The 24,272-nt window shown below is 39.2% G+C and overlaps 1 protein-coding gene across 1 annotated transcript in view; it reads left to right on the top strand.

The window, feature by feature from the left end:
- Positions 1 to 24,272, top strand: part of LOC136864283 (F-box/LRR-repeat protein 5) — a 95,372-nt gene that overhangs the window by 21,877 nt on the left and 49,223 nt on the right. The gene's annotated exons all lie outside the window — the stretch shown is intronic.

Raw genomic sequence — 24,272 nt, 5'->3', positions numbered from 1 at the left:
AAGGGAATGGGTCATCATATCCAGTAGTCTGTGAGAAACCACATCAGTAGCTGAAGGCTCCATGGCTAAATGGTTAGCATGCTGGCCTTTGGTCACAGGGGTCCCAGGTTCGATTCCTGGCAGGGTCAGGAATTTTAACCATCATTGGTTAATTTCGCTGGCACGGGGGCTGGGTGTATGTGTCGTCTTCATCATCTTCATTTCATCCTCATCACGACATGCAGGTCACCTACGGGTGTGAAATCAAAAGACCTGCACCTGGCGAGCCGAACTTGTCCTCGGAGACACCCGGCACTAAAAGCCATACGCCATTTCATTTTCAACACCACATTGTACAGTTACAGTATTTTCCTGTGCAGTATTGTATTGTTTCAGTGAGCGTGAAATGGCTTCAAAACGGAAGAAAGTGGTTGTTTACATTGACAAAAAGTTAGAAGCATTAAACAGGCTGGACAAAGGAGAACTTTTGAAAAATATTGCTGTAGACTGTGGCATAGGGCCTTCAACTGTGTGTGATTGGAAGAAAAACCGGAAAGAAATTGAACACTTCTGCTTTAAAATGATGACGAAAGATAGTTTAGAAAATCGTGCCACAGTAAAGAAAGCTAGAATTGAATCTCTAGATGACGCATTATTCATGTGGTTTAGTAAACAAAGTGAGCATGGTGTTCCGATTTCAGGGCCAATTTTACAGCAAGCTAGCAAATAGAGATCGTAACTTCACAGCTAGTCAGGGTTGGTTGAGAAGGTGGAAAGCTCGTCATGGCATACACCAGCTTTCAGTGACTGGTGAAAGTTTTACAGGGAATAAAGTCGCTGCTGACAGTTTCGTAAAGGAATTCCAGGACATTATTTGCTCCGATAACTTAATGCCAGATCAGATATATAACGCTGATTAATCTGGGCTGTTTTATCACATGATACAAATAAGACACTAGAGTTTAAATTAGATGAATCAGCGAGAGGTTATACAAGAAGTAAAGATCGCACTACAATTATGGCATGCGTCAATGCATCTGGAGGACACACATTTCCTCTCCTGTTAATAGGGAAATAAAAAAATCCCCATACTCTTAAAAATGTGAATCGATCTGCCCTGCCGATTTCTTACACATCCCAAAAGAATGCATGGATGGACAGTGGAACTTTCAAAAACTGGTTCCAAGAAAAATTCATGCCGAACATGAAAAAGGTTTTTAATGAAACAAGGTTTGCCACTGAAGGCCATTTTGTTCATTAACAATGCGCCGTCACATCCGGCAGTAGAAAAGTTGGTCAGTGGTGATATCTGAGTGAAATTTCTGCCACCTAATGTAACAGCTCTGTTCCAACCAATGGACCAGGGTGTATTGGAACACATCAGGCGGTTATACAGGAGGCAGTTGCTCTGCAAACTGATTGAAGAAGAGGGGGAATATGGTGTAATTTTGGTATTGAAATAAATACATCTGCATGGGATCAAGTTCGTGAAATGATAATTAAAAAGTCTTGGAAACATCTATGGCCTTCTATCTGTGCATCTACCACCGAGGTTTGTGAAGTTGTGGACTTCTGAGTTCCTTGACACATTTGTACGCATTCCCGGATGCTCGAACATAGATGAGAAGGACGTAAATGATTGGTTGAAAAATGACCTAATTCAGGCTTTGACATAATGACAGATGAAAAAATTATTGCCTCTTGTTCCTCGGCAGGTAATGACGAGAGTGGTGGTGAATTTGAAAATGAAACCGGTGCTCCATCAGAAAAAGCAATCGCTCATGGAGAGGCTACAATGCAGCTGGACAAACTGATGACCTAGGGTAACATCTTGCTGTAGTATACTATTATCACCCTCTCCTGTCCATCTTGGATCTGTGACAGTACTCCTGCAGTCCCCACACTGTTGCTGTCAGTGTCGACAGCAAACTTCTCTCCAGACTTGGGAGCACAGGGATTCCTTGAGTGACCAAAATGCGACCTAAGCCCTCAGGTGACCATTAGAATGATCTCTTCTATGTATGATATGTGAATGGCTTCGAGATGTTGGTGAGATATTAAGTACACGTGCCAAAAATATTCCTCAAATTCCGCTTCTCTTTAAGAACACGTCAGTCTCTAACAGCGTCAAGTCTTTCTGGGTTAGCTACTCCCTCAGTGTGGCCTAGGCAGCATACTATTTTATCCTGCTTCTGACGTCAGTTGTGGCAGGTTATCAGGGTCCTTTAAACTGAAATCACTGCTCAGAGGTGAAGTGCGTTTTACTCTCCACGAAGCATTTGGGAGAAAGTGGGTTCGAACCCCGCTGTCAGCAGCCATGATGATGATTTTCCATTGTTTTCTATTTTCACACTAGGCAAATGGTGGGGCTGAACCTTAATTAAGGCCACAGTCACTTCCTTCCCACTCCTAGCCCTTTCCTATCCCATCATCATCATAAGTCCTATCTGTGTCATAAAGCAAATTTGTAAAAAAAAAAAAGGAATGTCCACCAAATTTTATTGAACTATGATTTACAGTTATTAACAAGTTCACTCTCATTCGAGTTTTCCATTTGACACTGTTTTTGCTCATGAACATAGTCGAACACGCAGCCTTCTCATGCGTCAAACTCCTGCTCTCAAACACAATGACTGTGGCTGTGAGCTTACATTTGGGAGATAGTGTGTTTGAACCCTACTGTTGGCAGCCTGTAAGGGTTTTTTTTTTTTTTAATTCCCTGTTTTTACACCAGGCAAATGCTGGGATTGTACCTTAAGTCCACAGTCTCTTCCTTGACTGTCGTAGTCAAGTCCTATCCTATCCCCAGAAGGTGTCTTTTGTAGTACCTCTGAAAGTGGCGTATCTCTGATACTGTTGACATCTCTGTTATATAGAGTGCATGTTACATGACTTTATGCAGGAACTGGCTCAAAGAGACTCGGAGATTACTAATTTTTATTTTATTGGGACTTCCCAATCGTATATAGACACTGCTTATTGCGGCCGGTGACCTAGATGTTGGGCCCCTTTAAACAACAAGCTTGATTCTGGCTCAGTCAGGTGATATTTGAAGGTGCTCAAATACGTCAGCCTTGTGTCGGTAGATTACTGGCGGGACTAAATTCTAGCACATCGGCGTCTCCACAAACCGTAAATGTAGTTAGTGGTACGTAAAGGCTGTGACATTATTTATTATAAGCAACAAGCATCATCATTATCACATTGCTGTCCAGCTCCATGGCTAAATGGTTAGCGTGCTGGCCTTTGGTCACAGGGGTCCCGGGTTCGATTCCCTGTGGGATCGGGAATTTTAACCATCATTGCTTAATTTCGCTGGCACAGGGGCTGGGTGTATTTGTCATCTCCATCATCATTTCATCCTCATCACGACGTGCAGGTCGCCTACGGGAGTCAAATCAAAAGACCTGCACCTGGCGAGCCGAAGATGTCCTCAGACACTCCCAGCACTAAAAGCCATACGCCATTTCATTTCATCACATTGCTTATCGCAATATTGGTACATCATCATCATCCCACTTTGACTTTATTGGGACTACCTAATCCTAGGTACGTTAGAAATTGCTTATCCCATTATTGGTACATCATCATTATCATTCCACTTGCTGCCCTTCTGATCATTATGATCGCATGGACCGAGAGAGTGGCTGTGCGATTTGGGTCACGTACCCGTACGTCATCATCATCCCACTTTGACTTTATTGGGACTACACAATCCTATGTACATTAGAAATTGCTTATCCTGTTATTGGTACATCATCATCATCATCATCATCATCATTCCACTTGCTGCCCTTCTGATCATTATGATTGTATGGACCGAGTGAGTGGCTGTGCGGTTTGAGTCACGCAGTTTTCAGCTTGCATTCAGGAAATTGTGGGTTTGGACTCCTGCTGTCGGCAGCTCTTTAGTAAATTGTATGATTGCTTGGCACAGCTTCTAGTATAGAGTCCCTCTGAAGTCCTATATAGATGAAATCAAGTTGCTGAATGTACATCTACAAATGCTTAATAGCATGAGTTTTACACCATATTTTTAATTATCAATAGTTCCATTGCACTGATTGGACAACAGAGAATCTGTAAATCATTGGATTATGCATGGATTATATGCCTGGCTGTTGAGCAAGATTGTGCTGATTCACTATGTCACAATAAGAAGAATATTCATTTGACTATTCAAGGACACAGTGAGAATTGTTGGATCTGTGCTGCTTTTAATTAGACTTTCACCAGTATTGATCGGTGTGGGTTCTACTGAGCATGGTATAAGGGGCTGCATAATCCAGAGGGTGATGAGACTTACCTAATAGTAAGTGACAAATGAAATGATAATTGTAGTAGGACTACATTTTAATCTGAATAACTGGCAAGATTTTGGAGGTTTTGTCTGTCACCATTTTTTTTTTCTGATAAAAAAACCTACAACCTGTTTACCAGTCATTGACCGGGTCAGGGATGGAATGAATGAATCAGATATAGGCTATTAGTACGATGGGATCGCCACTCCCAAAGTGATTTAGTAATGAGTGATAGATGCTATGAAATGAGAATGGAGAGGGTTGCTGGAATGAAAGATGACAGGGAAAACCGGAGTACCCGGAGAAAAACATGTCCCACCTCCGGTTTGTCCAGCACAAATCTCACATGGAGTGACCGGGATTCGAACCACGGTATCCAGCGGTGAGAGGCCGACGTGCTGCCGTCTGAGCCATGGAGGCTCCTTTTCTGATAATGAAGCTGTTTTAATGTGAAATTTTAGTGAGAGAACTGCCATTTTATTTCACCAAGAGGCCCGTGGTCTATGCCATCCTCAATCATGAAGTATCCACAGTGGTTGATGCTTTAGTAGAAAACTTCTGTCGCTTTGGTTCTCCGAGGGAGCTGCACAGCAACTAGGGTAGGAACTTCAGTCTATGTTAATGAAGGATTTTCTCATTGTTGCGTCAGCTAACCGAGTGACCTTCAATAGTCCAACAACACTCAACATGAATAGGTAATGTCTTAGCGGTCTAAGGGACAGTCTACACGTGCTTGGCATCTCATATTATCCATCACAAGTTAGATGTCCCTTTTGACCAACACGCTATCATTTAATATGCACCAACACCATCATGCTGTGCTACTTACAACTTTACTTCTTTAAGAAGATTAATGATGGTCTATTTTAATTCAAGATACTCAAATCAAGTTGTTGTCATACTTTAACATTTGATCTCTTCGTAATGGACAACGTCAAATGCAAAATTATCAATTACAATCACAAATAATAATCACAAATCTTAATCCTGAACCAAAGACTTCAACCAGATGGTTTCACAACTTTATTGACATTCTTTCTGAATAAGATCTTAATTAACTGATTCCATATTGTTGGAATGCATTTCCTAAACATTTTTAAAAATTGTAACATTATAAAAACATCAAGAAAGGTTACTACTATAAAGCATTGTGCTATGTACTTTTGATAAAACCATCAAATATTTACAGCTAACGGCTGATATGTTGTTATTCAAGATAAAACCAAATTTGTTCTCCAACTTTACTTTTCAACTGTTCCAAGTGTGTAAATGTTAAATCTTAATAATTGTATTTTAACGACTGTCCTTCTGTGAAAGGCGAAATATGTCTCATATTTTTATAATGTAATAAGGACAAGATCCTAACTATATAAGACCCAAATGTATTGAATAGGTGATTAAACAGTAAATTAATTAGTAATCTTACAAGTATAATAATCTTTATTATATTTATTCTTGCAACACTGGACATTGGCGGGGAGCCGAACTTCCGCTGCAGGCAAGACATACAGAGCCATGGCACATCGAAAGAATCGTACGCAATCATGGCTCAGTGAGACACAACACACACATGGTTCATATCGACACAGTGGACATTGACCGTATTAAAATTCAATTATTATATGTTAAACAATTAATTTATAGAAACCACCTATTCAATACTAGTAAAGTCTTTAGGACTATATTACTGTCATTATATTAAGTTTAAGTATGGTACATGTTTCACCTGTCAATGCAGGCCTGATGCTGCAGCGAGACATGCAGAGCCATGGCACACCGAAAGAATCGTACGCTCTCACTCTCAGCTCATTTGAAAATAATATCCATTTGCATTCACTGTCCTTTCTTACAGAGAGGTTTAAATAATATATGGATTTATTTGCAGTGTTAAAAAGGTAGTTAAAACATAATTCCAAAGTAACTAGCTAGTAAATAGGTAGGCTATTAGGTTTTTCCATTTATCATTTTAATGAATCAGTATTATAACTTAGTTGACATTCGACAATTAATTCAACTCACCTCTCTAGCCTAACTTATGACTATAAGTCATGCTCGTGACCACTCAAAATTGTCTGTTTTATATTGGGAAGAACCGCTCAGTATTTTCTCAGTTCGTATGTCGCATCATTGCCCAATACTTCAATAATTGAATCTCGAGATCACCGGTGTATGTGGACAGTGGGTAAATGAGCCGACTGATGCAATAACTTAAATAAAAAGATGTTGAATAAGAAAACCACAGGGCTACTGTGCATCTTGGGTAGCCTATACAAAATATGACAATTTAAAAAAATCCTGTACTGATAGAGACATATTTTCAAAAATGATAGAGCGAGTTGGCCATACGGCTACAGTCACGCAGGTATGAGCTTGCATTTGAGGGACGGTGGGTTCGAATTCTACCATTAGCAGCCGTTAAGATAATTTTCCGTGGTTCCTATTTTCACACCATACAAATGCTGGTGTTGTACCTAAATTAAGGCCACGGCTGCTTCCTTTTCACTCTGAACCCACCCTTGCCATAAGGCCTGTCTGTGTCGGTGTGTCGTAAAGCAACTTATTTGATTTATATTTAATATGTAGGCTACTTATTGTGAACACAGGCATTTTTACATTTAATTCTGTATATATAATAGAGTTGTAACTTTCAGAGAACTGAGGGAAAACCGTAAGTTAGTGTATAAAATTTGAGTTATTTCTTGTTCTTCTTATTATTATTATTAACTACGTACGTTTTGTACTGTAATATATTTGTTTTGTATTGTGTACTTACCGTGAATACAATGACATTTCCATGTTCTTTGAAATCGTTTAAGAAAAGACTCGGCAAACAATTGATAGTGAATCATTCACTTGGGCTACAGCTCTAAATGCAGATCACCGATGATTGTGCGTACAGATATTTTTCAGCTAATTCTATAATATATTTAATGGAGTTGTCACTGTGGGGGGGGGGGAAAGGCTTTGTAATATCAAAATTTGACTCGAAGAGGTGGCTGCAAGGAGAAACCTGAATCTGAAAGCTAGATGACATGTAGGAAAGCAGTTCATAGAATGAAGAAGAGATGGCAGCAGTAAGCTTTGAGTGTTGTTGCTGCTGTCTTATCAATAGACACTACACAGATGTAATAGGAATGGTGACTCTAATGTGCCGTGAATCGGATCACTGTATCGATTCAGTAATGTGAACAGAATCAAATTAATCGAATATCCCATCACTAGTTCATAGAAAAAATAGTTCCTCAGATGGCTTCACAGTGGCTATCCCATTGCATAAAATAAATTTCATTACAAAGCCCGTATTGTCGTAAGTATACTTAATCAAAGAGGTATGGTCAAAATTTCCACCTTTACAGTACTAAATTTTTTTTTAAATAACATATAAAAATAACGGAACATGTTTCGTCTATCCTGTAGACATCGTCATCATCCGAAAAGTTTTAAGATTAAGAACAATGAACAAGGATGAAAACACATTAAAATAATTCGGAATACCAAATGCGTCGGTTAAAATGTTGAAAAATTATGCTGGAATGTTCTAAGCACAATGTTTGATACTGTTAAAAAAGATATTGAACACATGAGATAGTTCAGTAAATTGGTAATAGTCCTTCTTGATGTGATGATGTTTTGTAATACAGTTTGCCGAATGCGATTGAAACTTGGTGATATGGAGCACGATGTTTAGTTCAGGTAGAATGAAGATACGTATGTTAAACATAAGTGATGGTTCCAGTAAAATAAAATTGAGTTCAGTTTTTTGGCGTGATGTTAACAATTCTTGATAATAAGGTAGCCAGAATATCTGATTCATAGGCGGAAAAATGTGCAGTAGAATGCCCTAGAATGAGAATGAAGTCTATTATTAACGTTAAAAGTAGGCAGGTTTTGAAGCATCTTATAGTACAAAATAATGAAATAAAAATAAAATAAGTCTGGTTAATTACATCCCTGCCTGCCCAAGAGTGGTTAGCTGAAGCGTGTACTGATGTTTATGGCTGACTGGAGGTGGACTGTGGAGGCCGTGAGTGATGGAAGTTGGTTTGAAGGGGGAGTAAGGGAAGGCTGGAACCAACAGGCGGGGAGCGAGTGCGTAGAGGTTTGTTGTGAGGCTTGTTCAAAGAGGAACTGTTGAGTAATTCGAAAGTACGTTAACAGTTTCTGAAATTTCTTAATTTCTTTTAAATTGTAAGCGGGATTGCATTTTTGGTCTATATTAATAAAGATGTTTTCTAGTACGTTGAATAAATTGGCCTTTTTATAAAAGTAGAGAATTTTTAAATTCTGCTCTGTGGAGGTGAAGGAATGATTGGACTCTGTTATACGAGTGCTCATGGCGGAATATTTTTTCTGTGTGGAGGTGTTGACGTATTCTTTATATCTAATTAAAAAGCTTCTTCCAGTTTTTCCAATGTAGCTCGCTGAACATTGGTTGCAATTTAAGTTATATACACTTGATGTGTTGTATTTATTCCTGATATTATTGATTTTTTGCTGGCTATAAAAAAGATTAGTATTGTTGTTGATTGTTTTAAAGGCAATATTGACATTATGTTTCTTAAGAATATTAGTGATTTTGTAAATGTTTTTATTGGTGTAAGGGAAGGTGGTGTAGTTATGATTTCTTTTTTGTCTTTATTAATATAGACCAAAAATTTAATCCTGCTTACAATTTAAATGAAATTTCAGAAACTGTGAACGTACTTTTCGAAGCATTACTCAACAGTTCCTATTTGAACAAGCCTCGCAACAAACCTCTATGCACTCGCTCCCCGCCTGTTGGTTCCAGCCTTCCCCTACTCCCCCTTCAAACCAACTTCCATCACTCATGGCCTCCATAGTCCACCTCCAGTCAGCCATAAACATCAGTACACGCTTGAGCTAACCATTCTTGGGCAGGCAGGGACGTAAGTAACCAGACTTATTTTATTTCATTATTTTGTATTATAAGATGCTTCAAAACCTGCCTACTTTTAACGTTAATAATAGACTCCATTCTTATTCTAGGGCATTCTACTGCACATTTTTCCACCTATGAAATCAGATATTCCACCTACCTTATCAAGAATTGTTAACATCATCACACCAACAAGATGAAATCAATTTTATTTTAAGGGAACCATCACGTAAGTTTAACATACGTTTAATATTTGTATCTTCATTCTACCAGAACTAAACATTGTGCTCCATATCACCAAGTTTCAATCGACACATTCGGCAAACTGTATTTCAACACATCATCACGTCAAGAAGGACTCTCTTGCCAATGTACTGAACTATCTCATGTGTTCAACATCTTTTTTAACAGTATCAAACATTGTGCTTGGAACATTCCAACATAATTTTTCAACATTTTAACTGACGCATTTGGTATTCCGAATGATTTTAATGTGTTTTTGTCCTTGTCCTTGGTTCTTATTCTTAAAACTTTTCAGCTGATGATGTCTACGGGATAGATGAAACATGTTCTGTTATTTTTAAATGTTATTTAAATAAATTTAAAAAATTTAGTATTGTAAGGAGCAACATTTGACCATACCTTTTTGAAAGTATACGTACAACAATACAGGCTTTATAATGAAATTTATTTTATGCAATGATTATACCAACCAGGCAAATAAAGCTAACACCTATTTTAATTATAAGATTAAGTTATCAAAAATAGGCAAGGACATTGTTTTTTTGAAGAAATGTTTACACAGTGAACTTATACCTAATTTCTTGAAGTTTAATCAAAACAAGAACAATACATCTTTTTGTCACCGAAAAACCCAGTTCCTGTACAGGAAAAACTCTCTACTCAATACTAATTTGTATGAAGCACATCTGTCGTCCGCCCTAACCCCTTTATAATGGGATTCTTTTCAGAAATTCGCAGTTATGAAAATAGACAATGTTATCCCCAAAAAACAGACCACTCTAGGCAATAAATTCAACACAGTCATGCGTAATAAGAATTCTGGTAAATCTTGCCTCCACATAATAGGCTTATTAGTGATTCCATCTTGGGAAACTTGAAGTTCCACAACCCTGTTATAATCTTTCTAACACCCAACTCAGCACCTCAGATATTAATATCTTGGAAAAATCCCCTAAATTTAATTGGCCTACTGCCCTTATATTAAAAGATGCTATTGCCATTACTGCTGAAGCTGAGAATGCTATACTAAATTTGCCAGTTGACAATCAAACAAAAATTAGATTTAATGTTTGCAAAAAACTCTCTAACCTAATTGAAATCAACAAATGTACAGCTCTTTTATTCCCTAAAAAGGCCATTGATACTCTATCAATGAGAATGATCTGATAGTCATGAAAGCAGACAAGGGCAATGCTACAGTAATTATGAACAAAACTTTTTTTTTTGAAAATTTGTTTAAAATTTGTTTAAATTGATTAAGAAAGATCCAGCTAATAATATTCAAAAGAATTTAAAACAAATTTTGAAACAAACATACTTTATTCTCAGTGATTACGATTCTCAAAAACACGAACCCCAGTATTCCCACACCTGAAGTCCATAAAACAGATATTCCCATAAGACCCATAGTTAACTATAGGACTATAGCCCGACTTACAAGACTTCTAAATTTATTCACAACTTTAAAAAAATAATATTACAAGTTTGTGAACCCCAGCTCTATTAGGAATTCAACAGAATTTTGTAATTAGACAAAAAGCCTAGTGTTATAACCACAACAGAAAATGTACTCTTTTGACATAAAAAACATGTATTCTAATATACCGGTCAAAAAACTTTAAAGATAATCAAGGACAATTTTCGAAAACATAGTAAATTCAGCACACAGGAAATAGAAGAATTCTTAAATATTTTAGATTTTGTAACTTCTAACAATTACTTCACTTTCAGTGGCAAAATCTATAAGCAGGACAGTCTTCCTTCAGGAATAATGGCAGAATTTTTTTAGACCATTTGGAAAATACCAAAATTCATAATAAAATTAAAGGAATTGAGTTCTGTACGCGCTATGTCGACGATACATTTGCCTCAATAGATCACATCATCACCAACGGTGATATCATCCTTGAACAGCTAAATAGGTTGATCCATGGATCAAGTTTACTTCCGAAGTTGAAATCAATACTTCTTAAAACTTTTTAGATCTCACTATTAACAGCAGCTCAAACAAATTTTCTTATACTATCTTTAGAAAGCCCACCCAAACCGTAAACACCATTCGTCAAGATTCTATGCACCCGGACCCTCAAAAAAGAGTAGCCTTTTACAGCTTAATTCATAGAGCTTTTAACGTCCCTTTATCTGACACAAATAAAAAAAAAGATCTCACTACCATCTACTTTATTGCGAGTAAATACGGTTTGGGCAGGCATTTCATTGACAGGATAGCCAGTAAAATTGTCAACAAATCCACTTCAACTCTGCTCAGAGAGACAAGAAAAGAAAACAGATAACTACGCCACCTTCACTTACACCAATAAAAACATTTACAAAATCACTAATATTCTTAAGAAACATAATGTCAATATTGCCTTTAAAACAATCAACAACAATACTAATCTTTTTTATAACCAGCAAAAAATCAATAACATCAGGAATAAATACAACACATCAAGTGTATATAACTTAAATTGCAACCAGTGTTCAGCGAGCTACATTGAAAAAACTGGAAGAAGCTTTTTACTTAGATATAAAGAACACGTCAACACCTCCAGACACAAAAAAATATTCCGCCATGAGCACTCATATAACAGAGTCCAATCATTCCTTCACCTCCACAGGGCAGAATTTAAAAATTCTCTACTTTCATAACAAGGGCAATTTACTCAACGTTCTAGAAATCATCTTTATTAATATAGACCAGAAATGCAATCCTGCTTACAATTTAAATGAAATTTCAGAAACTGTGAACGTACTTTTCGAACCATTACTCAACAGTCGCCTCGCAACAAACCTCTACGCACCCGCTCCCTGCCTGTTGGTTCCAGCCTTCCCCTACTCCCCCTTCAAACCAACTTCCATCACACACGGCCTCCACAGTCCACCTCCAGTCAGCCGTAAACATCAGTACACGCTTGAGCTCACCATTCTTGGGCAGGCAGGGACGTAAGTAACCAGACTTATTTTTATTTCATTATTTTGTATGATAAGATGCTTCAAAACTTGCCTACTTTTAACGTTAATAATAGACTTCATTCTCGTTCTAGGGCATTCTACTGCACATTTTTCCACCTATGAAATCAGATATTCCACCTACCTTATCAAGAATTGTTAATATCATCATGCCAACAAGATGAACTCAGTTTCATTTTACTGGAACAATCATTTATGTTTAACATATGTTAATATTTGTATCTTCATTCTACCTGAACTAAACATTGTGCTCCATATCACAAAGTTTCAATCGACGCATTCGGCAAACTGTGTTACAAAACATCATCATCACGTCAAGAAGGACTCTATTACCAATTTACTGAACCATCTCATTGTTCAATATCTTTTTTAACAGTATCAAACATTGTGCTTAGAACATTCCAACATAATTTTTCAACATTTTAACTGACACATTTGGTATTCTGAATTATTTTAATGTGTTTTTGTCCTTGTCCTTGGTTCTTAATCTTAAAACTTTTCGGCTGATGATGTCTACAGGATAGATGAAACATGTTCCGTTATTTTTAAATGTTATTTAAATAAATAAAATAATTATTAGTAATGTAAAGCTATCCCAGTCTAGATCCTGTTTGTGGATAACTGGATCGGGAGCTTTAAACAGGATGCCTTTGTATCCATAGATGAGCAGCTATACCCATTTAAGGAGGATCACCACTTCTATATCCAGTCATCGTCATCGGTAGTTACTCGTTTCCGAGTTTACAGATTTCCTGCTAATAGCTCACTTCAATTCACAGCAGTTTGTGTTGTAACTTCCAGTGACTGTACAGGCCAATTCTTGCGTAGAACATACGTCCACACATCGCGTGGCTGAGGGACGGGGGGATCTTGGTTTGGTTTGGTGAAGTTTGCGTTCCTGTCGCTTAATATCTTCATGCCTGCGGCGTTCTTGTTCGAAGTGTTGAACTGAGGTACAGAAACTTTGCTGCCAAGGTAAACGCTCCTGGGCAAGTGTTTCCCAGGTTTGTGGGTTTATCTCTGCCATCTTTAAGGTTTGTTTCATTTGGTCTTTTAAACTTCTCAGTGGGGCACCCCATGGTCTTGAACCAGAGCCAAGTTCACCATAGAGGATCTGGCGTGGTAGTCTGGTGTCATTCATACAGCGCACATGCTCTGCCCATCTGAGGCGATGGCCAACGACCAATGCTTCTGCACGCTTAGCACATGCTTTCTCGAGAACTTCAGCATTAGAGACGTAGTTTTTCCACTTGATGTTCATGATGGAGCGTAGTTTTTGCTGGTGAAAGCGCTCTGGCTTTTTGATGTCATGGCGGTATAAGGTCCACGTTTCACAGCCGTAGAGAAATGTAGAGATGACTACAGCCTGGTACACCATTAGTTTTGTGTGAATTGTAAGGTTTTTATTCCTGAAGACACTGTGTGATAGTCAGCCAAAGGCCATATGGGCAGCACGAAGCCTTTTTCCCACACCGTGTTCTGAAGTACAGCTCTTTGACAAGATACTCCCAAGGTAAGTGAAGTGGTGTACTTGTTCTAGTTTGGTGTTTGAGATGGTAAAAGTTAAATTCTGGGATGTTAGTTCCTGGTGCAGGCTGAGCAAATACTTTTTTGCGCATTGATTGTGAGGCCAAAAAGGTCACATGCATCCTTGAAACTGTTGGCTGACTGTTGCAGTTCCACAGGTGTAAGAGCCGGTGATGCGGAATCATCAGCATACTGCATTTCAGTTACTCTAGTAACACTGGTATGTCTTTGCGAGTGAAGTCTGACCAAGTTGAAGAGGCCACCATCAAAGCAGTATTTAATCTCTACGCTGGGGTTGTCTGTTGTTTCATAGAGCATGGCCATCAGATACAAGGCAAACAGAGTTGGAGCAAGTATGCAACCATGCTTCAGTCCATGTGTGATTGGAAATGGTTCGGAGAAGTTGTTTTGATGGAGAATCTGTCCAGTCATACCATCATGAAGTGCTTGCACCAGGCTTACAAAATGCTCAGGCCAGCCAAAGTGTCTCAGAACTGCCCACATAGCGAGTCTTGAAACACTATCGAAGACCTTTTCCGTTAATAAAACACAAAAAATATAATAATAATGTCATTTGCTTTACGTCGCACCAACTTCTTTTACGGTTTTCGGAGACGCTGAGGTGTCGGAATTTAGTCCCGCAGGAGTTCTTTTACGTGCCAGTAAATCCACCAACACGAGGCTGACGTATTTGAGCACCTTCAAATATGACCGGACTGAGCCAGGATTGAACCTGCCAAGTTGGGGTCAGAAGGCCAGCGCCTCAACCGTCTGAGCCGCTCAGCCCGGCAAAACACAAAATAGACACACTTCAGTTGTTCTCTGCATTTCTCTTGCAATTGCCTTGCACAAAAGATCATGTCATCAGTACCTCTGGAGGCTCGGAAACCACACTGAGACTCTGGTAGAGTCCTCTCGGAGATGACTTGCAGGCGGCTAAGCAGGATCCTTGCGAGAAGTTTACCTACAATGGATAATAGAGAAATGCCACGATAGTTGTCACATATACTACGGTCACCTTTCTTGAAAATAGTGATGATATTGACATTTTTGAGATCACCGGGTACTTTTTGGGTTTCCAAAATTGAGAGATGAGGTGAAGAGCCTCATTTTTCATTAGTTCCAGAGAGATGTTGTCTGGTCCAGGTGGTTTCCTAGGTTTCAGCCTATCAATTACCACACAGAATTCCTGATAAGTTGGTGGCATCGCCATCCATGGTTGAGGAGGAGGTTGTGGCACATCCTGTAGAAAGTCATTGGCAGCAGTGGAGCTTCGGTTTAAAAGAGTGGAGAAGTGGTCCTTCCAGCGCTCCAGGATGTCTCCACCATTGGTAAAGGTGTTAGCACCATCAACTGTTTTCAGAGTTCCAATCGAAGAGCAAGATGGAGCGTAAATCTCTTTTATTCCCGCATTGAAGTTCCGCAGGTCTCTGGCGTCAGATAGTCTTTGGAGGTCTAGAGCCTTCTCCTGCCACCAGTTGTTCATTTCTCCTATTTGAGTCTGACAATTCTGTTTCAGATCTTGAAAAACAGTTTTCTTCATACTGGATGATGGATCTTGAAGAAGGGATAGGTGGGCTTCCCATTTGGCACTGATATTGCTCAGAATTTCTTCATTGTTGTCCTTGAAGCAGTCTTGCCTCTTTCTTTTTTTGTAGCCGATGATTTCCTCAGCTGACTCAATGAGCCCTTTGGAGTGTTGACCATTCTTGCTCCATGTCATTTGTGCTTACTGGATTGCTTGCCAGTTGGTTCATGATCACATTTTGGAAGTCTGACGATGTGGATTTATCTGAGAGTTTGAAAGTCGCAAACTTGGCGTCGGGGTTTGCTTGGGTGATGCACAGTTGGTTTCCCATGGAAGGATATTCTGAGTCAACCAATCAGACGTTTGTGATGTGTCCAACAATCATCAATACTCTCACAGTCTTAGTGATGAGGACATCTTTCTTGTCGTACTGACAGGTGATGATGTAGTTGAGAATGTGCCAGTGCTTAGATCATGGGTACATCCATGTGGTCTTGTAACGATTAGGTAGGCGAAACTGAGTGTTAGTGATGAACAGCTTGTGTTCTGCACACAGGCCGAGAAGTAGCAGACCATTGGCATTGCAATTACCAATACCATGTTTGCCCGTTACACTTCCCCACAACCGATTATCCCTTCCCACTCTGGCATTGAAATCTCCAAGCAATAGCAGTTTGTTTGACGGTGCTCTCTTGGTGATGATGGAGTTCAGCTGGTGGTAAAAATGGTTCTTAGTTTCTTCGTCGGCTTTCAGGGTGGGGGCATATGCAGAGATGAGTTTGATAACCTATCTCTGGAGAGTGGCATATGGAGTGACATGTGCCTTTCACTGAATGCAATGGGTGTGAGCTAATGATCATTTACCAGTTTCGTCTTACAGTAACTGCGAATCCAACCCCATGAATACGGCTTTCTCCATCCTCCTTCCCTTTCCCAAAGATGGTGTAGCCCAATCCAGACTCAACGATCTTCCCATCATCTGATAGTCTAGTTTTGCTCAGTGCAGCGACGTCTATGTTTAGTCTAGCAAGCTCATGGGTGATTAGAGCTGTTCTTCTCTCTGGTCTGTCACTTTTTAAAAATTGATTATAAGTTGCTTTACGTCGCACCGACACAGATAGGTCTTATGGCGACGATGGGACAGGAAGGGGCTAGGAGTTGGAAGGAAGTGGCCGTGGCCTTAATTAAGGTACAGCCCCAGCATTTGCCTGGTGTGAAAATGGGAAATCACGGAAAACCATCTTCAGGGCTGCCGACAGTGGGGTTTGAACCCACTGTCTCCTGAATACTGGACACTGGCCGCACTTAAGCGGTGTTCTGTCTCTATTGTCGTTATCAAGCATTGTTCTGACATTCCAGGATCCAATTATAATTTTACATTCATCTGCCATATTTCGACCGCATGTGGGGTTACCCGCTGGGTGCGGCTGCTCAGCCAGGCGAAAGGGTACTTCCGATGTTTTGCCCACATTTTCTAGGGCCTTCCCCATTTGGGGTGGGCAGCGGTGGTCCTAAACAGGCCTGCCCAGACACAGATGCAGGACCGAATTCTTGAGTAGCCACAGGGTCTCATGAAGACTACCATCACACATCTGCCACCAACATGCAGGTCCGGACTAGAGGCTCCCAGTTTGCCCAAAACCTGCCTCCACCATCGTTGCTCCATCGCCGTTGGACTTGGTCGAAGTGAAGAAAGTAGCAGGAAAAGTGCCACTGGCGTGGATTTGTTTAATGAGGATCCCGACTTGCCAGGAAGTGGACCCCACACTATGGTCTCGAAGCCATATCCTGCGGCACATGTGAGATGAGATGTGCCGGGTAAGACACCGAGAGCAACGGACTGCTGCAGACTCGAGTTATGAATGAGTAGCGCCTTCACAGCCAATCCGTCTGGTATGACCTTATCCGCCTCCACAACCGTTGGGAACCGGAGTGAGAGGTTCCTCCACCGCTTGTTTGCCGTTGGGTCTTCAGGTGATGGATTCCAGTGTCATTGCCTCCACTGAGGGGACCATCACACCACCTAAGGGAGCTCATCCGCCCAAAGCCGTTGGCCCCTTTAGGGAGTCAGGTTATTTACTGCCACCCAACACTCGGCGTTACCAGTTTTACAGCTGGGTGCCAGGCCAGCTAACCCTTCTCCTTTCTCATTCTGGACTTGGGACCAGACAATGGAGGAGTTGCTATATCCAGTACGTGAACAATTAACCAGGTGAATTTGGTTTGAAATTCTAGCTTGCAACTGATGCCAACAGCAAATATGTGGTAATTGGATTTCCTTGCTTGGGTAAACATAGTGAAGAAGGACAACCCCCCTCCCTTCCCCCCTCCCCCCAAACATCCCTGTGGCAGAGCATGCTTTTATATGTCTCTCGCAACCTTTCACTGGAAAAGGAAGTAATATCACATATGACAATTACTTCATGGCTAAACATTTTGCAGACAAGTTGAAGCAAGAGGACACAACTGTAGTGAGCACATTGAAGAAGGTTTGCAGAGAATTTCCACCATCTGCAAAGTCTACTGCCAGATCTTTGTTTGATATCGTCTTATGCAAATGAGGTGAGGCAACAATTACATCCTATCAAGGTAAGACCAAGAAAAAATGTCATTCTAAGCACAATGCATCAGTCAGTTGCAGTGGACCAAGAAACATTGAGGAAACTGTGTGTGTCTACAAATTGATACAGTGGATGAGATGTCTCGTTTGTACACAGAAATTGGCTGCCACAGATGGCCTATGCAAATTGTGGGTGGTGTGTTTTCTTTTTATCTTTTGCAACACACTGGACCTTGCTGGTATCAATGCCTGGATCCTGTACAGAGAGACAGCAGGAAGAAATGTTACCCAACTTGAGTTTCTTTCCAAACTAGCAGGCTGCATATAAGCTGTGGTACGCAAGACCTGCCAGGTTTGAGAGTCCAAAGATCCTAACGAAACACGATATCTGTGTGTCCAGTGCAATAAATATGTGGGTGTGGACCATGTTCTGGAAGTGTTCAGTAATGTTAAGTGTTTTGAGAAAGATGGTGGACTTGATTGAACACAAGACAGAGTTGTTAAATACAATTACTTTCTCATAACCAGAATTATGCTTGATCATTTTTCTTTATATTTAATTTTTTTTAATAGTCTGTATAAAATTATCACAAAAAACACTGGTAACCTTAAACAACAATAGGTTGTGATAATGTATAATTTAACTGAAAAATGAATGAAAGGTATTGCTGATCAAAATAACCGGAGTAGTCCTTCTAGATAGTTTAAGTTGATCCTCCTAATGTTAATAGTTGCTCTGCATTTCCTGTTTCATTTTCTTCGTAATCAACCAAATTTTGTTTTCCGACAATAAATTTCTCCATTTCTGCTGCTTTGCTCATGTTAGCAATACCATATACACAGTTCAAGAACAACAAATCTTGAGGAAAGCAAGCGACTAACTCTGCCGCTAGTAAGTCATTCGCTGCATGCTCTTCCGGAATCTGAGGACTGCTGCTACTAACAATGTTTTCATTCCTCTCGGTGGAGGGTATCTGAGGGCAGCACCCTCTTTCTGGCTAGGTAGTGCAAGGATTTCTGTAGTTCAATTGTAACTATGCAGGTGACAGAATCATATAGGGCACATAGGGAGTCCTCTGGTATGGTTGATAAAAGTTACACTGGGCGAGTAGGCTGTGCGATTAGGGGCGTGCAGCTTTGAGATTGAGATAGTGGGTTCGAGCCCCACTGTTGGCAGCCCTGAAGATGGTTTTCCGTGGTTTCCCATTTTTACACCAGGCAAATGCTGGGGCTGTACATTAATTAAGGCCACGGCCACTTCCTTCCCCCTCCTAGGCCTTCCCTATCCCATTGTTGCACTCTGTCGGAGTGGCTTAAAGCAAACTGTAAAAAAAAAAGAAAAAAAATATTACGGTGTGTTCTAGTCATAAATATTTGTAGAAATTGACTGTCTGCAGTTAGATCAGTTAATTTTTAGATTTACTATTAAAGTGAAGAGAAATTGCTATTAATTTTGCTACAAATTTTATATCAGCTGTACAGGACTCCTTATCATTTGTTTTTCACAAAAAAATAATATTTGTTCATGGCGCTGACCTCTGTAGATCTTTTGCCACTACTTTCACTATATGAGAGGAGCCTGTGTGTAAGGGGAATTGCGGAAGTGTAGAGTGTTGAATGTGAGGAAAGGATCCCCAGGCCAGGGATATTAATCATTTATAATTAAAAACCCCTGAGCCGGCCAGGAATCGAACCCGGAGCCGCCGGGTGACAGGCGGACGTGTTGTCCCCAAACCGCGGGGCCGGACACCCGTTGTCATTGCAACATAACATGTTCTGCGGCATTCGCTTTGGGAAGCTCTAGCGTAATGAATGTAAACGTATTATTTTTAAAAATTTGTATGTATGTATAGTCTTTAAATATTTCATGGTCAAATGTTAAACTAAGTTACCTTTCAATTCCATTATTGTAATGGTTCCTAACATGTAAAATGGAGAGCCTTTTATTAAATTTTCAAACAAGACCAGTTTCATTTTTGTACCTTCAATGGTTCTGAAGTTATAAATGTTTATAATATGGTTTGCGCACCAATTTTTCCAAATTATTCTGTATTTTTGCTTGTGATAAATTCAGAACTATCAGTGTCAGGTCATTCATATTTTGTAAGCCATGTATGTATGTCCAACCCTTGTTCCGCTGCTCTGTGGGGTCGGGTATGAAGTGAGATGAATCTTCGTAGCGTTTTTTATGACCGGATGCTCTTCCTGACATCAACCTCATCAGAGGAATTAACAAGATAAAATGAATGATGTGATATGTGGCAGTAGAAAGGGAGAGGATGAAACCCGATGCTGGCCTCTCAAATAGCATCGAGGGGCGTGCTTGAGGCTTAACGTCACCATCCGATGGAAAAATCACCATCAATAACATCATTTTGGCACACAATCTAGTGATTATAAATTGTATATCACCACCTCTCATACCCTGCTGGCCAATAATCAGATAGTGAACTTTTTTAACAACAGGACTCGAACTGGCTAACCATGATGTCAGACCCTATAGACTTGATGCTTAACGATTGCCACCATCATATGTCATACAAAAGAATACCGAAACAAAATTTTATTTAAATTGCAAGGGGTCAGATTGAAATTGGGTCTTCATTGTGATGAATTGACATGGAATGACTCTTACAGCAACCATTCCATGAGTCTTACTCCTTGTTATGAGTGATCGAGTCAGGTCGAACGTGAAAGTATTGTTGACAGTCTTTTAACATCAGCAGTGTTGTGCACCATGAATTCCTACCTGAAGGTCAAACAGTGAACTGGTAGTATTATCTCGTATTCTTGAGACATTAAAAAAAAGTCATGAAAGACACAGCTCAAGGATAATTTCAGTCAGTTGAAGAGAGAAAACTGAAATTGTAGGCAAAATTGAATCCCCTCAGTTTCCTATCTGGACTGCTTCCATAAGAGGAAACGGCATTGTGAACACTGTATTAATAGCAAAGGGGGGTACTTCAAAGGATACAAAGCTAACTAGGCTGCAGGTAAGCCTCCAAACAAGTTACTTTTAAAGGTCACTTCATTTTGAACAGGCATTGTATACAATTGTCACAAGACATGTAATTTCGAAAGATTCTTAGCTGAAGACCAGTGTGCAGATCAAAGTTCGGTGAAGATAGATGTCCATGAGAGTTTGTTAGCATGTTAGTTAGGGTAGGTTTTTATCATCATGATGTGTACTTGATTTAGTGTGAAGTACTTAGTTTCATCCTGGGGTTTTTTCCCCCTTAAGGTTCATTCAGTCTTGCTGATGTTTGGCGGAAACTAATCGGACTCCCTTTGATTTTGCAGAAGGGGAATCGGAGTTGGTTTCGGGATTTAATGTTGAGTATAGAAGTGGTGGATTTGCATTAATTTTTTTAGCTGAATATACTAGTATTTTGTTTATAAGAATGTTGTTTTGTATAATTTTTTTGGGTGGCAGAGATTTTGGTAGCTTGTACCATAGCCATCATCAATATTGTTTCATCTTTTGCCTATTAAATAATGCTAATTGAGACCGTTTCTTCATTGCTAGACTCATTTTCAGAAGGTAATTTGATATTTTACACTTTTGCTTCAGATGGTATCACAAACAATTTAGAATAATTGTTATGGTATTGTGCATCTGACATCAGTAACTGTTAAATATCATGGTTAATGTGGATGTAGTAACAAAAAATGTGCATAACTAAGTCCCCACCTTACTCAAAATACTAATTCATTTCTGCAAGTGCTTAAGAATATCTAGTAAGTAGAAACTATTTTGCCGTGTAGCTGTGAGCTTGCATTCAGGATATAATGGGTAACTCTTAAATTGAATGGTTTATGTTCACGTGTTCTGCAAAATATATATAACTGAGCCCCCACGATACTATAAATCCAATTGCAGCAAGTGCTTAAAAATACATAGTAAATATCAAATATTTTGCTGCGTAGGTGTGAGCTTGAATATGGGAAATGGTGGGTTCGAACCCCATCATCGGCAGTCCTGAAGATGATTTTCCTTGCTTTCCCATTTTCACACCAGGCAAATGCTTGGATTGTATCTTAATTAAGGTCACAACTGATGCCTTTCCTATCCCATAATCAACGTAAAAACCTATCTGTGTTAGTGGGATACTAAACCTAAAGCAAGAAATGAAATGAGTCGTCTATTTGCAAAACCGGCCATCTCCCAAAAAAATTGAAATCCACTTTTTGTGCTGAACGTGTTCTCTGTCCACTTTTATACAAGGTAGCAAACTATTAGCTGCAAGCTCGGCCTCCAACCAGCTTATTTACTTCAGCAAAAATTGGAGTTAGTTGCAAACACGGCCATCCGCGTATGGTTATGAGTTGCAATACCGGCCATCTCCTCGAACGCTAGAGGGCAGAGGGATCACAGAAATTGTGTGGGAAAGAACAGCTTATTCATGGTGACTATTGTAGGTGTTATAGTTCTGTTGTAAGGAAAGTTGTGGTTTTTATCATAGAACTGTGTAGCTATTTATAATTATATTGGGAAAAATGGACACTAAGATTGATGAAGCGATACCTGAAAGGGCCAGAAAAAGGCAATGAAATAGCATCAGCGCTTTATCATAAGCTAAATACTACTGATATGTCCAATGTTTCATTTTATAAGGTGTTTTGCTGATGGATGTGGGGGGCAGAACAAAAATTCTGCTCCGATATCAATGCTCTCCTTTTGGTTTGTCACAAAGGCACCTAAAAGCATTGAGGAAATTGAGTTAATTGTCCCTGTTACAGGCCATTTATTTTTACCATCCGATAGAGTTTTCGGACTCATTGAAAAAGAAAATAGAAACTTTAATACAACCTGAGGAATTTCATAATGTTCTTTCTCAGTATGGCAAATTATTTCATCTAGGAAAAGATGACAGTGTTCCCGACTTTGACTGGAAAACAGAATGTACTTCTATTTTCAAGCTTGCAGGGAAATGTAACTTTAAATTTTCTGCCGTGAAAAGGGTTAGTTTGACCAAATCAAAAGGAGGCAATTCAGTGTTAAATCAAGGTGAACCCAAGTACAGAATAGATGTTGGAACAAAATTAGTCCTTTGTAAGAAAGGCAAAAATATTTTGATGATGAATCCAAAAGTTATACATACTGGTAAAATAGTACAGAATTTAAAGGCAAAATATGTTGAATCTCTATTGACTAAACATGTTGGGACTCAGTGGAGAAATGTTGGAGTGCTTAAGTTTTACAAAGAACTCATTGATAACAATAACCTTCCACAAAACAACCCAGAAGAAGAGGGAGATGCATTAATGTTTAATTTTTGAAAATTTATTTCTGGTTCATTTTGCCTAAATACATTGGCTTTTTATACTGCATTGATTTTTTAAGTTAACTTCTAAATAAAGCATATTTTGTACATTTTCATTCCTTCAGTTTCTTTAGTTTGGTGCAAACCTGGCCATCTCCAAATTTGAACTTTACATTTTTCAAATAATTATATGAATAAAACATTGGCATTCTGTAATATTCATTACAATGCTATTTATAAGTGATGTAGCAAATACAAACAATTCTAAATCTCTTTATTTAGATTTTATACGTTTTTTCGCTCTCGTGCAAAATTTGACCATTTGGAGATGGCTGGTTTTGCAAATAGACGACTCAAATATTTTTATAATATATAATTTCCTGCAAAAGCAAAGTGTAAATTTTATTTTCTGAAAATGAGATAAAAGTAGTTTCTCTTTACAATGAAATTGTAAATAAAACAACTGCTTACAGGATCAGTTGTTTAAAAGTCATATTAAAAAAATCAAAATACCGAACAAATAATGCCATACTGTCATTCTTGTTGCCATATATCCTCCTTGCAAACAACAAGCCTCGAAAACTCTACAATTGAATATACCTGTAAGCTGTCTGCTTTTACTTTGTACAGTCTTCTCTATGTTTAGTACTGGTGTGGGATGTCCTAAATTCTTAATTTCTAGCTTTTGTTCTGCTGAATGCAAGCTGAAGGGTTTGATCAGCAAATTGGACACTGAATTCATTGGGGAAATGCACCACTTGAGTCACAGTTGAATTAAAATAGCAGTAACACTACCGACTGCTACCCATAACGATTGCAAGTCAACTGCGAGCCAGTTTCTCCAGACAAAACATTACAACACCAGCATTGAATAGTGTGAGAAATGAAAAATAGAAATGAGTGGAAAATGCAATAATTTGTTTGGTTGCAAAGTGAATGTGCACCAGCCACATTCCTTTGGACTGAACAGAACCAAGGTGTATGGATGTTGATGCAGAAC

This window comes from Anabrus simplex, chromosome 2 (assembly GCF_040414725.1).
Source record: "Anabrus simplex isolate iqAnaSimp1 chromosome 2, ASM4041472v1, whole genome shotgun sequence".
NCBI lineage: Eukaryota > Metazoa > Arthropoda > Insecta > Orthoptera > Tettigoniidae > Anabrus > Anabrus simplex.
Note: the sequence above shows the minus strand (reverse complement) of the source record. Positions and strands in the feature narration are given on the sequence as shown.